Here is a 16,140-nt window from a genome sequence, read left to right on the forward strand (position 1 = left end):
CCGCGGTGCATGCCGGGAGAGGAGGCAGGGCGCGGTGCATGCCGGGACGCGAGCCTCCGCTTTAGCTTCCCAAGATGGTCTCTAGGCTCCTGTCCCCGCCCTCCCTCCTGCACATGCGCAGTGAGTGCGGCGGGCCGAGCTGCTCCCTCCCTCCCTCCCTCCTGGCGGCCGGGGCGCTACTGACAGACCGAGGAGCCGGAGCGGCGGCGGCGAGAGCGGGTCGGAGCCTGCCGAGACCCCCCCCTCTCCTCCCCCGCACCCCCACCGGCCCCTGTAGCGCCACCCCCACCCACTCCACAGGGTTCGGCGCCGGTGAATGGGAGCGACGGGCGGCACCGGCCTCAGGGACCGAGGAGAAGCGGCGGCGGCGCGGGTAAGGCCGTGTCCGGGGGAGAGCCCCTCTCCGCCCCCAGCAGCTACCCCCCCCCCCCCCATCCGGGAGCGGCGGTGCGAGCCAGGCCCTGCGGTCCGTGCGCCTCTCTCCTCCCCTGCCCCCTCCCTCCTTCTCTCCAGCTCGGCTCTCAAAATGGCTGCCGCGCCCGTTGGTGGTGAGGAGGGAGGGGGGGCAGGGCGAAGTGGGAGGACAAGGGGGGAGCTCCCATCTCCTTCTCCGCAGCACTGGGGGCGTGGGGGGGGGCAGACCCCCCCTTCACTGGGTCTCAGCTTCCCCCTCCCGCGGTGATTTAACAGGAAAATAGGCCAAGGCGGGGGTGGGCCAGGCAAGGGGATGGGAGAGAGATGTGCCCCTTCTCGGTGGGCTCCAGCTCCCTCTCTCTGGGTCTTTTGCCCCCCACCTCCCGCCCTTTCAGGCCTCTAGTTCTCCCCTTCCCCTAATGACTTAGCAAGAAACCAGCGAGGAGAAGACGGAGCTGATGGGCCGGACAGGAGACTGATGATGATAATAATAATAAAAAAATTGAGGTTGAAGAGGGTGGTGTGTGTTGTGTAAACTCCCCCCCCCCCCCCAATCCCTTAGAGGATCTAGTTTTGTTTTTTCCTTCTCTTGTCCCCTTTGAGATTTGTTAGGAGGTGGCCCAGATCTTCGGAACCAGCTGCAGCACTAACAACAAAACCAGGATTGCTACTAGAGAGGAGAGGTCTAGTCTTTATTTTGAGTCCGTTTCCCACCCGCCTCTACCTCCTTGTAGTGATTTAGTAAGAAAAAAAAAAACATTGCTAGGAGGTGGGTCAGACCTTCAGAACCAGCTGCAGCAGAAATGGGGGAGGAAGGTCTAATCTCTCCAATTTTTTTTGGGGGGGGGGGTCAAGCCCCTGCCTAGTACTTGGCATTAAAAATGGCTTTTAGGACAAAAATAGGTGAATGGGAGAGAGGATGGAAATCTAAGTAGAAATCTTTCCTGCTGCTGTTGGCTTTTGTGCAGGATGAAGTCTATATGCAGGCAGGTTTTTTTTGGGTGGGGGGGGGGGAGAGTGGTGTCTTCTCTCTTACCTTAAAAAGTTGGGGTGGCTCAGTTTTCTGACTGTAAAATTTATGCACGTAGGGTGAAGGAGATGGTGTACTTGGCCTTTGATACAACAATAATGTGGCACCCCCACCTCCTTTGCCATAGTAGCTGTGGTAAAATTTCTCTGCTGATAATGCTGCAGCAGGGCTTGGTTGTTGCAGGTCAAATCAATTCATAATGAATTACCTAGCCAGGGTGGTGGTAGGTTACTGAAGCTATATTAAAAGCCTTCATTGAACTGTTTGACTGCAAAATAATCGTAAGTGATATGTTTAGATTTATTAACCAGATTGAATCATCTCTGTGGGGGGGGGTGTCAGGGAGTATATTATGGCAAAATGTTACTTATACATTTTAGTTTTGAGGTGGGGAGAAGAATCTGTTCACAATGATTTGTTGTTTGCTGCACAATCGTTTCATATTCAACTGGCTTTCAGAAGAGGGAGGGTCTCCTACCAAAATGTAGCATTTGCCTTTAAAGTGTCTCTGAAAAACAGGAAAATATACTAAGGAGCTAAACAAAGAAAATATGTATTTATCAAAAGGTTTTGTTGCTGATATCTGGTTTGTTTTCAGCGCTATTGTTTTTGTGTTTTCTTTTGATTTGACCATGTTTATGGATGCTGGGTGCAGCCATTGAGCAGAGAAGAGACTGGGTGGAGTAAGGAGGCAGAAGCTGCGAAATGGCTAGATTACCCTTTCATAGCATTTTTTTTTCTTTGCTTGCATTTTGCTGGGGTGCGGGAATGCTAAATGCTGTAACAATGAAGTCTCTTCTTTAGGGAAGAATCTAGTGGTGCAGGAACCTTCTGAAATGAAACAAATCTAGTATTCTGTTTTGTGGTTTATTTTTCTGCAGGGTGGGTATCGATTAGTCTGGCAGTAAAAAGTGACCAGTCACTGTTGCAAAGCAAGGATTATGTTGTATGATTATCCTTTTCATATGTTGACTTTGATTTTTCAGTTGTTGACTTAATTTCATTTAAATAAATATAAACTAAGGATTATCATCATATTTAAGGGAGATTGTTTACACTGATGAATTGAAAAAATGCATTCTGAATTCTTATATTGTGGTTTGGTGCTGTTTGTTCATTCATATAACTTAATGTTTTCCCTACACCTCCAGTGCCCTAGCAGGGTAATTTTATAAGGTGTAGGGAATGCAGGGCTTGAAGGTGGGTGATGCAGTTATGTGAAGTGATGTGTAAAGATTTTTAAAGCTTTTGTACAAAGGTGTTGCTTTGTGTAGCATTCTCATACAACTAAAACCTTCAGTACCATGGGTAATATTGGTGCTTAGGTTTAAAGATGAATAGAAAAAGCTTTAGAACAAAGAGGTTTGAGGAACATCATAGGGATCAACTGGTAGACATCTAGGAAGGGCTTCTTATTCTCTCTAGAAGTACTCTCCTCCTCTAATGAGGGGAAGCAGTGTTCCCACCCAAATCCAGTCTTGACCATAGAAAGTATAACATTGAACTTAAGATTCTCTGATAAGTTGTCTGAATCATTTTTTGTATGGTGCTTGTATCTTTTTCATTTTGGGGTTTAGTCTCTGGTATTAGGTGAGTATAGACTAAACTTATTTGCAAAATTAACATACAATTAAATATCTATTACAGGGCAGTTGTTTTTAAAAGATAATTTTTGATTTATTAGAGAAACTGGTGTTACGGATCAGGAAAGGTTTATGATTACTAACAAAACATCTGTCCTGTAAGATGTCTCCAGAATAGGAAGAAAGCTAAATCTAGCAGAATACTTTCCTCCTTGTAACTTTGGAAAGATGAAATGCATCTTCTTAAGTGCCTTTAGTACAGGAATAACCTGTTCATTTTCTATTCTCTGAAGGAAGTAGCAGCTAATACTCACTTGTATAGCTCTATGCAAGGTTCTCCTGCCTACAAATCTGACATCATTTCTTCTTACACTGCTTCCTATACTCCACCCAATCTTCTTTTGAAAAATTTCAGTCTTTATCACCTACTCTCAACTTTGTGCCTTCTTCCATGTTACCTTTTACACCTAAAACAGCCATTCAATCAATATTTGCTGAGTGTCTTGCCTCACTTTCAAAACTATCTTTTCCTCAAGGCCTATGCACTCTAACTTGCATCCAGCTGTACTATACATTTGTATTTTTTGAACGCAGGGCCTTGTCTTGTTTGTCAAAACAAAAATGGTTTTTTTTACTATTGTTAAATGTTATACATGTGAATGGTCCTTGAATACATTTATGTAAGTTAATAGCAAAAAGTTGAATATTTAAATTCTTATTTGAGAAGTTATTATTAGACATGAACTGCAGTTGTCTGAATTATTGTTGGGAGAAGTAATAGCCTTTGCATAGTAGAAGCTGGTTGCAAATTTAATACAATGCACTTAACTTCTGTTTGGAAAACTGGTTGGGCCCAAAGACAAAGGAAAATTTTAGAAAACTCATCCACCTTCCAGGAAACAAATTGTTTGGATCAGGGGAGACACAAACATATCCTGATTTGAAAGTTTGGTTCCCTGAAATTAAAAACAGCTTGTTATTGCCTGTTCGAACTTTCCATGTAGTTAAATCTCCTTAATCTATTAATGATTTTTGTTGTGGATATTTTGAAGTCCAATCCTGCTTCTAACAAGTGCGCTTTATTGGCTCATTGCATTGCATCTTAGAATATATTGGTATTTCCATAGGTTCCAGTTAAGAGATACTCCTTTTTCAAATGTTAGAGGCCTGTGTGTTGGAAGAACAGTATCTGGTTCTGGCATTAAGTGTTAGGATGAAGCATTGGCCTCTATATAGTTAAGTTTGCAACCACAGTTTTAATAAAAGGCTAATTTTCAGCTCCATTGTAACTCCCCTCCCTATCTTGTTTTAGAATGAAGTATGATAATAGAAAGCTTAATAATTTTCAGAAGACAAATACTTCTTGTGATTAAAATACTTTAAAGTAGCTCTTGGAATAGTAATTAAAAGTATTTTCCAGCACAGTGGGGATCCTAGTCCCAATTGGGGCCTTTGGGTGTTATGATGATACTGGTAAATATTTATAATGTTGCTTTAAGTTCTTCTGTCTGCCCAACAGTCATATTACATCTCAAATATTAAATAGGTAAACTTTGACACTGACTCTTGGAGGGCACAGGAGCAGTAAAATGTTCAAGAATCTGCCGTTACCTGTAAATTAGACATGATCTGAAGGAGCCATGTCATTGAAATTGACAGAGGAAAAACATAGTGTCAGAACACTTTGAGTCTGAGCTGACCAAGGCTATTCTTCAAAGAAAAATACTCCTCCTCCTGCATTCTCCACCAAAATATTCCCTTGATTTAGGGGGAATATGTACAGGGTCATCTTCCAGATGGAAGTATGTGTTTAAAAAAAAATCAAGGTTCTGTTCTGAACTATAAAGTGGTAGACACATAACACATCCGCTAGACCACACAGCCTCTCTGACCAGGATGAGTCCAATTTCTGTGCTAAAGTAAAGTGTAATGAGGATAATGCCTTTGATAAAGTGTGTTTGGGCCTGCTGATGACTACTGTATAATAATAAAGTACTTTTAGCAGTCACATCTTTCACCTAGGGCGAGTAGGAGGCACTGATTCAATGATTTGTCTAAGATGACATAGTGTAGCAAGTTATACGTTGGATGTGGAACAGATTTGGGATCTAAACTTCAGTCTGGCATACAACTTGTTGTAATCTGTACTGCATATGCCATGAGTGTCTAATTTAGCTGTGTAGTAGGAAAGGGATTTTTCAACACTATCAACACTTATCAGATGCAGGAAGGATTCTGTTGGAACCATTGCTGTATTGATCACTGGTACCTCTCTAACTTAACCTAGTGAATTGTCCATCCTGTGTCACTAAAAAAAAAAATAAATAAATAAATATTTTACAAGGAAAAAAATGGAATGATGCTGTGAGTTTTTTGGTGTTTTTGTCCTTTAAACTGTTAGTTACTAGTTAACAATGATGTAGTTCACCTATCCCATCACTTACAAAACCCAAGTGTATAAAAGCAAAGAAGGACTAGTAAGGGATATATAATAAATCTTGTGCTAATGGAGTCGTAAACACTTAATTTTAAAATATAAAGAGCATATTTCATGGCAAGAAACCTTAGTTCTGACCCAAGCAAAAATGCTATTTCAGCAGCACTCAAAATATAAACACAACACAATCTTGAAAAATAATTACATATGTACATTGTCACACTAAGCAGTGTCAAGGGCAATACCTCACATGTAATTTTACTAAAAATCCATATTATGCATTTATTTAAAGAATTCCAAGTACTTCACTGCAAATTGTCAGTTGACAAATATTTTAAGTTTCCCAATTAATAGAATTGCTTCTAAAAAATAGTTTATTTACAAAGATCAAGATAACCAAAAAACAATTATTGGCTCAGTTAAGGGTTATTGTGATTAAGTATGTATTTATTTGATTCTTGTATGGCTATTGTCGTCCTTGCTTTTAAGTTCTTGGACTTGGTGAATGACTATAATTACTAGTCTGTTACCACCTTAATTGATTTTTTTTTTTTTTTAATTTTTTTGTTTCTGGAATGGAGTTAGACCCAATTGTTTTACATGTCCAGATCTTTGCGGCTTCCTATCGATGTGTCTGCAGTCACATCAATCTTCAGCTGCAGTTTCATCAGATTTTCTATGCGAAATAGCGCTGTGCCTGATCAGTTCTTGGATAGACCTTCAGGAATAAAAAGATGTCGTAGGAAGGGTTGTTGGTGATTGAGATGGCATGTCTCCTTTTCAGTCATTGATTAAAGGTTTTTTTATAGTAGCATGGGATAGAATGCTTTCTCTGGGACATAAAACAAAGACCTTTACAACATTCAGTTTTTAATACTGATGACTAGGGCCCTATCAAATTCACAGCCATGAAAAACGTGTCACGGACCGTGAAATCTGGTCTTTTGTGTGCTTTTACTCTAGACTATGCAGATTTCACATGGGAGATGAGCGTTTCTCGAATTGGGGGTCCTGACCCAAAAGGGAGTTACAGGGGAGTCGCAAGTTATTTTAAGGGGATCATAGTATTGCCACCCTTCTCCACTGCTTTCACAGTTGGGTGGCTGGAGAGTGGCGGCTACTCCGCAGGCAGCAGTGCAGAAGTAAGGGTGACAATACTATACCATGCCATCCTTACTTCTGCACTGCTGCTGGCGGCGCTCTCCCTTCAGAGCTGGGCTCCCTGCCAGCAGCCACTCAGTCGCCCAGCACTGCCATCAGCAGCAGAGCAGAAGTATGGGTAGCAGTATCGCAACCCCCCCTACAATAACCTTGCGATCTCCCCACAACTCCTTTTTGGTTAGGACCCCTACAATTACAACACCCTGAAATTTCAGATTTAAATAACTGCAATCATGAAATTTACAATTTTAAAAAATCCTAGTCCATTGACCAAAATGGACCATGAATTTGGTAGGACCCTACTGATGACGGTTGTGAGAGGACGGATATTAGCTCCTATTATGCTGGGCAAAACTAAATTGACTCATTTTAACTGGATAAGTCATTTTTTACTCCCCAAGGCTGCCTTCTTTTCTCCTCAAAGGTAGCTCGATTTTAGGTATTAAATGTAAGATAGGATGATAAAGAAGTTTAACACAGTAAACAAAATCAGTTAATTTACACATCTTACCATGGATTCAAGCTTTCATCTGGCGATATACCACTCTTTTTAAAGTAACTAGGTAGTGTTTGAACTTGCCCTACTTATGTGTTACAACTTGGTCCACCTGCCTTTTAAGTGGAAGAGAAATCAATTCTTCTTAATTGACTTGTTTTTTTAGATGCCTGAATGCTTGCATACAGTTAGGAATAGTATGGTTTCATTAATTTAGGCATGACTTTCTAAAAGCAGAAGGTGCATTTATTAACAGTAGAATATTTTTTCCTAATTGATCTAGATTAGAGGCATAATGCTGTATAGAGCGGGGGGGCGGGGGGGGGGGGGGGAGATGACTATCAGAAATGAACTGGATATTTTGATCCAGTGTGCTATCTCCTTGGAAAATGAAGATGCTAGAATAAAAATTTGAGAGCAGTTATACACTGACCTTTGTAATGAATAAAATAACAATTAGAGTACTATAGTGTTGGCTGGCACTATTCCTTACAAAATTTGACATCTGTCATTATGCATAATGTTTCTCACATTAATAGTAATTAGAGATACTTGTCTCTTGCCCAATGACTGGGAAATACATCTTTTTATTCTCTCCTTTATCTTTCCCACCCATTTCAATGATATTAAATATGGTTCATATGTTTGAAGCCAGGGCATGGTTGGGGAGCACTACTGTACTATGTTCTAATCAGAGCAGCGGGGGGGGGAAACAAGCTCGTCCCCCTTCTTTAAAAAAAAAAAAAAAAAAAAAAAGTCTGGCCCTGTGAAGTGTTGCCCAGGGTTTTTCATGTTTTGACTTCTATTATTTCTGATGCATTAAGATAAACACATTTCAATATGTGAGTGTCTGTGCTGGAAATAGGCAATGACTTCACTCTGAACTGCAAAGAACATTTAAAAGATCTAGAAGATGACAAATTGAACTTGTTAAAGTTGCAACTTAATTTTACGCTAACGTAGATTCATAGACTTAAAGCCAGAAGGGACCATCCATGATCATCTCTCACCTCTTGTACATCGCAAGCCATAGAACTTCACCCACCCACTCCTGTAGTAGATCCATGACTTCAGTAACTCAGCCTGAAGTTCTCAAATCTTAATTTAAAGGCATTAAGTTATAGAGAATCCACCATTTATTCTAGTTCAATCCAGCAAGTGACCTGTACCTGATACAGCAGAGGAGGGCAAAAAAAACCCCAAGGTCTCTGCCAGTGAGACCTGGGGAAAAATTCCTTTCTGATACAAATATGGCAATCAGACCCTGAACATGTGGGCAAGATTCACCAGCTGGACACCTCGGAAAGAATTCTCTGTAGTAACTCAGAGTCCTCCCCGCCTAGTGTCCCATCTCCAGCTGTTGGATATTTTTGCTAATAACAGTTGCAGATGATCTATATGCCACTGTAGGCAATCTCCTCATACCATCTCATCGTAAACATATCAAGCTCAGTCTTAAAACAAGTTGGGCTTCTTGCTCCTTCTACTCCCCTTGGAAGGCTGTTCCAGAACTTCACTTCTTTGGTGATTAGAACGCTTTGTCTAATTTCAAGCCTAAACTTGTTGATGGCTAGTTTATATCCATATGGTCTTGTGCCAGCATTGGCCTTTAACTTAAATAATTCCTCTGCTGCCTCTGATGTATTTTATAGGGAGCAATCTCCTCTCCTCTCCTTCTTTATTTTTAGTCTAAACAAATCAGGCTCCTTAAGTTTCCTTTCATAAAGTAGGTTCTCCATTCCTCTGATCATCTGTGTAGACCATTCCTGAACCAGTTTCAGTTTGAATTAATTTTTCTTAAACATAGAAGATCTGAATTGCACACAGTATTCCAGATGAGGTCTCATGAGTGCCTTGTATAATGGTAATAACACTTCTGTGTCTCTACTAGAAATACTTCACCTGATGCAAGCTAGGATTGTATTAGTGTTTTTCATGGCCACATCACCGTCAGAGTAATACACAACAGTCAGTTTAAGGAAACAATTTCAGTACTTCACTCTGGATATAGTCCTACAGACAAATTTAAAGTTACAGATCCACTACTGGATGCTGCAAGAGAAATAGAGAAAAACTTACAGTAAAAAAAATCAACATAAAAATCCAATGCAAGATGCCTGGCCAAACATAAGGTATGGCCCAATAATTGCTCCACAGAGGAAAAGGTTGTTTGTCGATGCTGTTAACTCTTTAAAAAGAAAACTGTGAAATGTGTTCAAGGTCCTGAAGATGCGGTATGATAAGGAAGCCTTTGCCTTTGGTTGGACAACAAAAACTAAGTATAAAAAGACAAGAAATTCTTGAGTGGAGTCGTCTTAAATGTCTGAGTAGTTGACTTCAGAAACAGACTTCAAAGAGAAACAGCAGAACTAAAATTCATTTGCAAATTCAACACCATTAATCTGGGCTTGAATAGGGACTGGGAGTGGCTGGCTCACTACAGAAGCAGCTTTTCCTCTCCTGGAATTGACACCTCCTCATCTATTATTGGGAGTGGACTACATCCACCCTGATTGAATTGGCCCTGTCAACACTGGTTCTCCACTTGTGAAGTAACTCCCTGCTCTCCATGTGTCTGTATATAATGCCTGCATCTGTAACTTTCACTCTATGCATCCGAAGAAGTGAGGTTTTTACTCACGAAAGCTTATGCCCAAATAAATCTGTTAGTCTTTAAGGTGCCACCAGACTCCTTGTTGTTTTTGTAGATACAGACTAACACGGCTACCCCCTGATACTTGAGTAGTTGAGGGACACTACTTTAAACAATCTCAGAGCTGATTGTGGAAGATGAAAACTTCCCAATACGTAGTGGAATTCATAAAGATTGATAAAGATATAAAGACAATCAAAAATGTTAGTTTTAATTTGTAACTATTGTCAGGAGGAGTTTGATGAAAACATAGCACATGCTTTATACAAAGGACTCTACAGGGGGGCATTGAGCTTAAAATTGGATATTGGAGGGGCTTGACAGGTTGCAGGCTGATGCTATGGTTGCAGTTGGAGAAATCTCTCTTGGTCTAATAAACAGAGAACCACATGGGCAAAACTGGAAAACTCTACAGAAAAGCTGTCTCCTTTCCATCGATGTTCAACAAAACGAATCATAAATTGCAAGGTTATTCACTGAGTCTAGAGCAGGAAGAAGCCAAAATATATTTAATGGAATATAATCAGGAGATTGTTCCTTTTCAAGTATTTAAAACTAAAGATCCAGGTTTCTGATTTCAAATCTGTTTCTGAAGGAAGCTGTCAAACTTTGTTCCATCAAAATTGGTGGAAAGCTGAGGAGCAAAAACGATGGAATACAGAAGTGAATTCAGAGTCTTGTCAAAATTTGATACCTACTTTTGCGCCAGCAAGTCCTTTTTGTAGCATGTTTGGTTTGGTCAAAACTTCATAATAGGCTCGGTGCTGAAAAGGCAAATATATTTGCAATATTGCATTGGTGTCGAGGCCTTGATCATATGTGAGAGGCACCTGAATGTTGGTTATAAATCTGAATTTCCCAGTCAGCTTTTTCTAAAGTAGACTGTTATGGAATTTGTTTTGTAATTTTTGACATTGTGCACTTCTTTATTGTTCAAAGAGCATACCTTTCAAAATGAATGGTACAACATGTTTTTTTTTTTATTTTTTAAAACCATAGTAGGCGCTTGCTTTCTAAAAACTGTTTATCTCCAACCTGGGGGGGGGAGGGGGAGTTTTAATTCCTTGTATGAATAGTGGCACTGGTCTAACATCATCCAATTTCTCTTCTTTTTGGGCCAATAAAACATGCACGAGTGCAATGTTAAATTGTATTTTTTACTAAATAAACTGGGTTGTAAATATGGTCTGAAAATAAAATTTGGTATCTTTGTCCCTTTGTTTGATCAATTAAGTATTTCTTACTATTAAACCCTATGTGTAATAGGTTACATTGATATTTTGCTTTAAATTGTTCATTTGGGTCATATTTTAAAGGTGAGTCTGACTTATGTTTCAGCCTAATCATCTGAGGTTAGTATGGACACCTCTTTAATTTTTTTTTTAAATAATGTGGGAGGATTTGTAAATGTTTTTTCTCTAACTTCTTAACCAATTGTGTATCAACATAGGTTGAATAGAAAAAAGGTTAGTCCGCCTCATAAGTGAGTTCCCACTTTGCACTGTTAGTTTCATCCCTGCATGCTTAGCAGGTAGTAAGCCTAAAATATCTTCCAGGGTAGGACCTATGTACTGGGACACGTCTAATTTGTAGATAATGCTATGATCAAAATACTGATGTAGCAAAGTAGAGGGGAGGGAACTAAAAATGTTCTTAATCATGTTCTTGAACTGTACTACAACTATGGACTTACAGGGCTGTAATATGATTTAGAAATACTATTAAAATATAGTTCAGTTTCTGTCTCTACTTGAAGATTCAATGGTATTTTAACCAAATTTCCTGGCATGGTCACTTTTTTGCAGGATGGATAAAACCTTAGTATGATGACTGCTTTGTTCACTAGCTTATTTTATGACATAAATTATAACAAAAGGATAAGGAGGTTTATATTTTATCCCCCTTATAATTTACCTTGCAGTTTCTTCCCAGCAGATGGAGACAAATGTCTTTAAACTTCTTTTTGAGATATGGACGTTAATTCACTGTTTTTTTTTTTTTTTTTTTGACCAGTTCCATGGCTAGCTGGTCGTCTTCCTTCCTTGAATGGTGTGCTCTCTTCATAGTCTTCTCCTTCTCTCTCTGCCCCCCCCCCCCCCAATTCATTCTAGAGAGACTGGATCTATTTTGTGGTTATACCCTTAGAGTTCACTGGTTCAGAGCAGCTTTTTGTTCATATATGTTAGAACAAAATTAAGCCATTGAAATGAGGCTAGATCCACTGAAATGCCTTTGACACACTTTTCCCATAATACATTTGAGAATTATATCTCTGAAGCTGGCAGGGAATGACCATTTTCTTAATGTATTTTGAAAGAGTCATATTAAGCCCCAAGTACCCTGTATGTATATGTAATTCACCAGCAGTGCAGCTCTACATATAACAGTAGTTTAGCCTTTGGTAGTGCTTAAAGGGATGCTATTGGCTCATATCTACTGAATAGATTTCAAGTTTCGTCTACTCAATCCCTTTGCCAGTGCTTGTGGCTTAACAGTTTTTTTAAGTCACTTTCCTCTCGGTGAGTTTGAAAACTTGTGTGAAGAGAGAAGGTTGACTAGACACATAGCTCTGTCAAATGTAGAAACAGAAAAAAAAATAAAAATATTAGGGAATTCTTCTAGCCTTAGGTGTGCTTGTAAATAAGTCTTCAAACAGAAATGACTTAAATTATGTCCCTTTGATATATTCATCTGTCTATTTTTTTAATTTTGAAAGACAACTCAGTCTTACACATAATTACACTGGTCATTGGATCCTAAATTAGTTGCTAGTTGCAATTTAAACTCAAAACTACATTTAAGCAATTCCCATGTCTATAATTTTCTTTTGATTCTTCAGTGTAACTCTCTTCTACCCATACTATGTTCTTCATAATGTTACACAGATTTGTATAACCCTGTTTCTGAAAAAAATCCTTCTAATTGAAGAGTTGGGACTAAAACTTCCTATCTACTGCTAGTTGCTGGTCCCTCAGTTTCCAGGGCAGATATGGAATGTCTGGTACATGAGTTTTTGTTTTGTTTTTGTTTTTTTGTACCTGACAATGGACAACTCTTTGCCCTTTAAAGTAACGCTGGGTTTTGACTACTGAAATCCCCTGTCGATTTTAGTTTTACCTCTTCACCCCCATCTGATTTTTGTTAAAATACTGCAAGAAGACAAGGTGGCATAATCTAGTAACAAATTAATCCCCTAGGCCAGGTTTATATATGGTCTATGAATATTAAATAGGGATTAACCCTTCAGCTTGTATGCAACTATATTGAGAACTGCAGTTGAATGTTTTGGAAGTGATTGTATTCTTCAAATGTATAATTTGTGTTAGACTAATCATTAAGATGAAACAGAAGTTTTGAGAACTGTATTTTTTTCTTAAATATTTTAGGACAAATTAACTTTAAAATCTGGATTTGAATACTTTCTTTTTTTTAAGGCTATAACTATGTTCCTTCACAGCTAAACCTGTACCTTCATGGAATATTCCTGAGCTTAATTTAGGACCTGTTTTTAAAAGTGAAACGTTACTGATGCCATTTACAATTGTTGCCTTCAGACTTTCTTAAGTTGTACAGCAATACAGTAAAAAGTATTGGATAACTTCTTTCCACTGTATTGAAAACTGAGAAACTTTTTATTTAAAAACACGTAAGTACAAAATCATTTCAGAACTTCATTTACCTTAGCTTTAAAGTAGTAGTATGTTAAAAGCTTTTTTTTAAAAAAAAAAAAAAAGTGACAGAGCAAAGATGTTACTGCATGTAAAACTTGTTACCGTCTCCTTTAAATTACCAAAGTTATGAATGACTGGGGTCTAATAGACTCTAGATCAGTGGATCCCAAACTGGGGTTCACGAAATGTTACAGGGGGTTCTTGAGGAAAAAATTCCCTAATGGTGGACAGAGCTGTCCATAGGGACCCCATAGGGCCAGCAGCCCAGAGCCCCTGGACTTCCAAGAGCTAAGCAGATCAAAGCAAGCATATCTATCACACTGAGATTTAAACTTCAAGACTCCTTATAAGAAATGGAAAGGGAAGTGGATATTTTTTGCTGTTTTTAAAATTAAATAGGCAGCTAGTGTTCTTCATAATAATTTTAAAAACAATAAGTTTAAGCTTTGTTGCAACATGCGTTGTTTGCCTGGACAGCTCAAGACCTGAATGCTTGTGTAGGAGGAACTCTTCAAGTTGTCTTCTTAAATACCTTCATGCTGTTTCACATCTGATACTCCTTGATGAAACATAGGAGCCTTGTCTTATAACAGGCTTATTCAAAATGATACAAGCTATGAAAGGAAAGTGAGATCTTGGAAGAGTGTTGCCGTTTTTATAATGTAATAAAATACTGTAATGATTAATAATAAATAGTGTGTAATAAGCATGTCATAAAACAAATTTTATATTTCCAAGATCACTACTTTTATAATTTATACTCAGGTAAAGGAGAAAATCCCTGGATATATTCATTTTTAGGAGGGGGTTCGTGAGACTTGACATTTTAGTGAAAGGGGTTCACAGGTTGTTAAAGTTTGGGAACCACTGCTCTAGATCATACATACTTGTAAATGTACAGAAAAACTTACTTAACAGATTCTCTTTTTGGTCTTCATGTCAGTTATCACGGCAGGGAACTCATAAAACCACCTGCCAATTTTGAGTGGGGGAAACTTGCTTGGGGAGCCTAAGCCATCAGTTTCTGCAGAACTCAACTTTAAAAGAAACAAACAAAGAAAAAACCTCCCCCAAAACCATAGCCCTGTGATTGCAAAGAGTATGCTGAATATAAACAGGTGTTAATAGTGTTCTCCAGAGTCTGTGGATAGATCCATCAATTAGCAGCTGCTTTTAAATTTCTCAAGCATCTGTAGAGTAAAATTAAGAGCCTCTGAAACAGACCTGAGTCGTCATAATTTTCAGTTTAACTTCTTCATTCATAACACTGTGGGCTGCAGTGAAGTTGATCAGACTTGTTAGTTTAACTATGCCAGGAAATCTAGGATACCTAGGATTATTGGGAGGCTCACGAGAGGATGATCAAAAATGCTGTTTTGGGGTTTACAAAGAGTTAGTGATAAAGGAATGGGCATTGGTTTCTCATAGCAGACAGTAAGCTGCTGCTTCCAGAAAGTGGAATGAATAAGGGGACTTCTTGTTTGTCAGGGTGACAAAGATGTCACCCATTAGCTGGATCTTGGAATAGAATTCTAGCAGATGTCACTGGCTTCTACCATGATGCTGTTGGGGACTTCCTCGATGTTGATGGGGACTCCTCCTCTTATAACAACTTTGAACCACTGAGCTTTTTCTTTTGACTAGTAGGTGTTTGCCACTGCAGGAGAAGCTGGTAAGATTTAGTTTTTAATAATTGTAAAAGAATGCTAATGTACTTAAATTCTTTTTTGCATTGGGATGCTTCCCCATGACACTCCAAAAATGTCTGCTTATTACACTACACATATGCACTTTGGCCTTGTCTTCATTACAGCTTTTTACTGTCATTTTTATATCCAGTTAGGTCACCTTAATTGGTTATAAGTAATATAGGTTGTCCACACAGCAGCTTTTGTTATCTCAACTGTGCATGTGTGTCAGTACTTACTGTTGTAGCAATGCATTTTAGGAAAATCTAGGCAGCCTTAGCCAGGAAAAGTTACAAGCAGGACGTATACACAGAATTGTATTGTGTACATAACCTATGCTTGGATCCAATTGTGCTAGGAGCTAATTACAAATTTAAGTTGTAGCATACTTAGGGGCTTAAGCTAGAGTGGAAGATGCTGGGCATACCCAGTTAATTTAAGTTGGGCTCTTTGTCTTAACGTCAATAAATTATGGGCTCCTGCCCCAAATATAGTAATTCAGGGTTCCCATAGTGCCCATTAATTAGCAAGGCCTCTGTTCTTCTTTTCTCCCTATTAAATGGATTCTTGGCTCTTCTCTGTAATATAAATACGGGACCTGCCCTGCTACCTACCTGTTGCAGGGCTCCAAGGTACATAAGAGGCCCTTTGCCACCCAATAACTCCTTCTCAACATATGCTGCTCTGCTACTGTTTTTCTCTGTTGGAAAAACGGGCTTCATGCTCCTCCCTCCCCTTCTCTTAAAGGAGAAGGGATGCCTGTACTAATCTTTCTCTGCTTGCTTACTTCCCATTGGAAAAGAACTTCCTTTCTTCCCATCATCTCCTAGAAAAAGAACAAGAGACTCCAGGGCCATTCTGCTTTCTCCTTTTCCCTACAGAAAAGGCTCTAACAGGTCTCCACCTTTCCTCAGCCTGGTTGACTATCCTCCATATTTAGCCTGTCTAAATGCACCCTGAGTCTGCTGTAATGAGAACCTCACTTGTCTGTTTCTTGACACTGCTTT

At 39.3% G+C, this 16,140-nt stretch overlaps 1 protein-coding gene across 1 annotated transcript in view; it reads left to right on the forward strand.

Annotated features, from left to right (window-relative positions):
- Positions 1 to 117: 117 nt before the first annotated feature.
- Positions 118 to 16,140, forward strand: part of PAFAH1B1 (platelet activating factor acetylhydrolase 1b regulatory subunit 1) — a 59,744-nt gene continuing 43,721 nt past the window's right edge. Inside the window, 1 exon segment of the mRNA XM_005298896.5 lies at positions 118 to 373. The gene's annotated coding sequence lies outside the window, so the exon portion shown is untranslated.

This window comes from Chrysemys picta, chromosome 19 (assembly GCF_011386835.1).
Source record: "Chrysemys picta bellii isolate R12L10 chromosome 19, ASM1138683v2, whole genome shotgun sequence".
NCBI classification, from domain to species: Eukaryota; Metazoa; Chordata; order Testudines; family Emydidae; genus Chrysemys; species Chrysemys picta.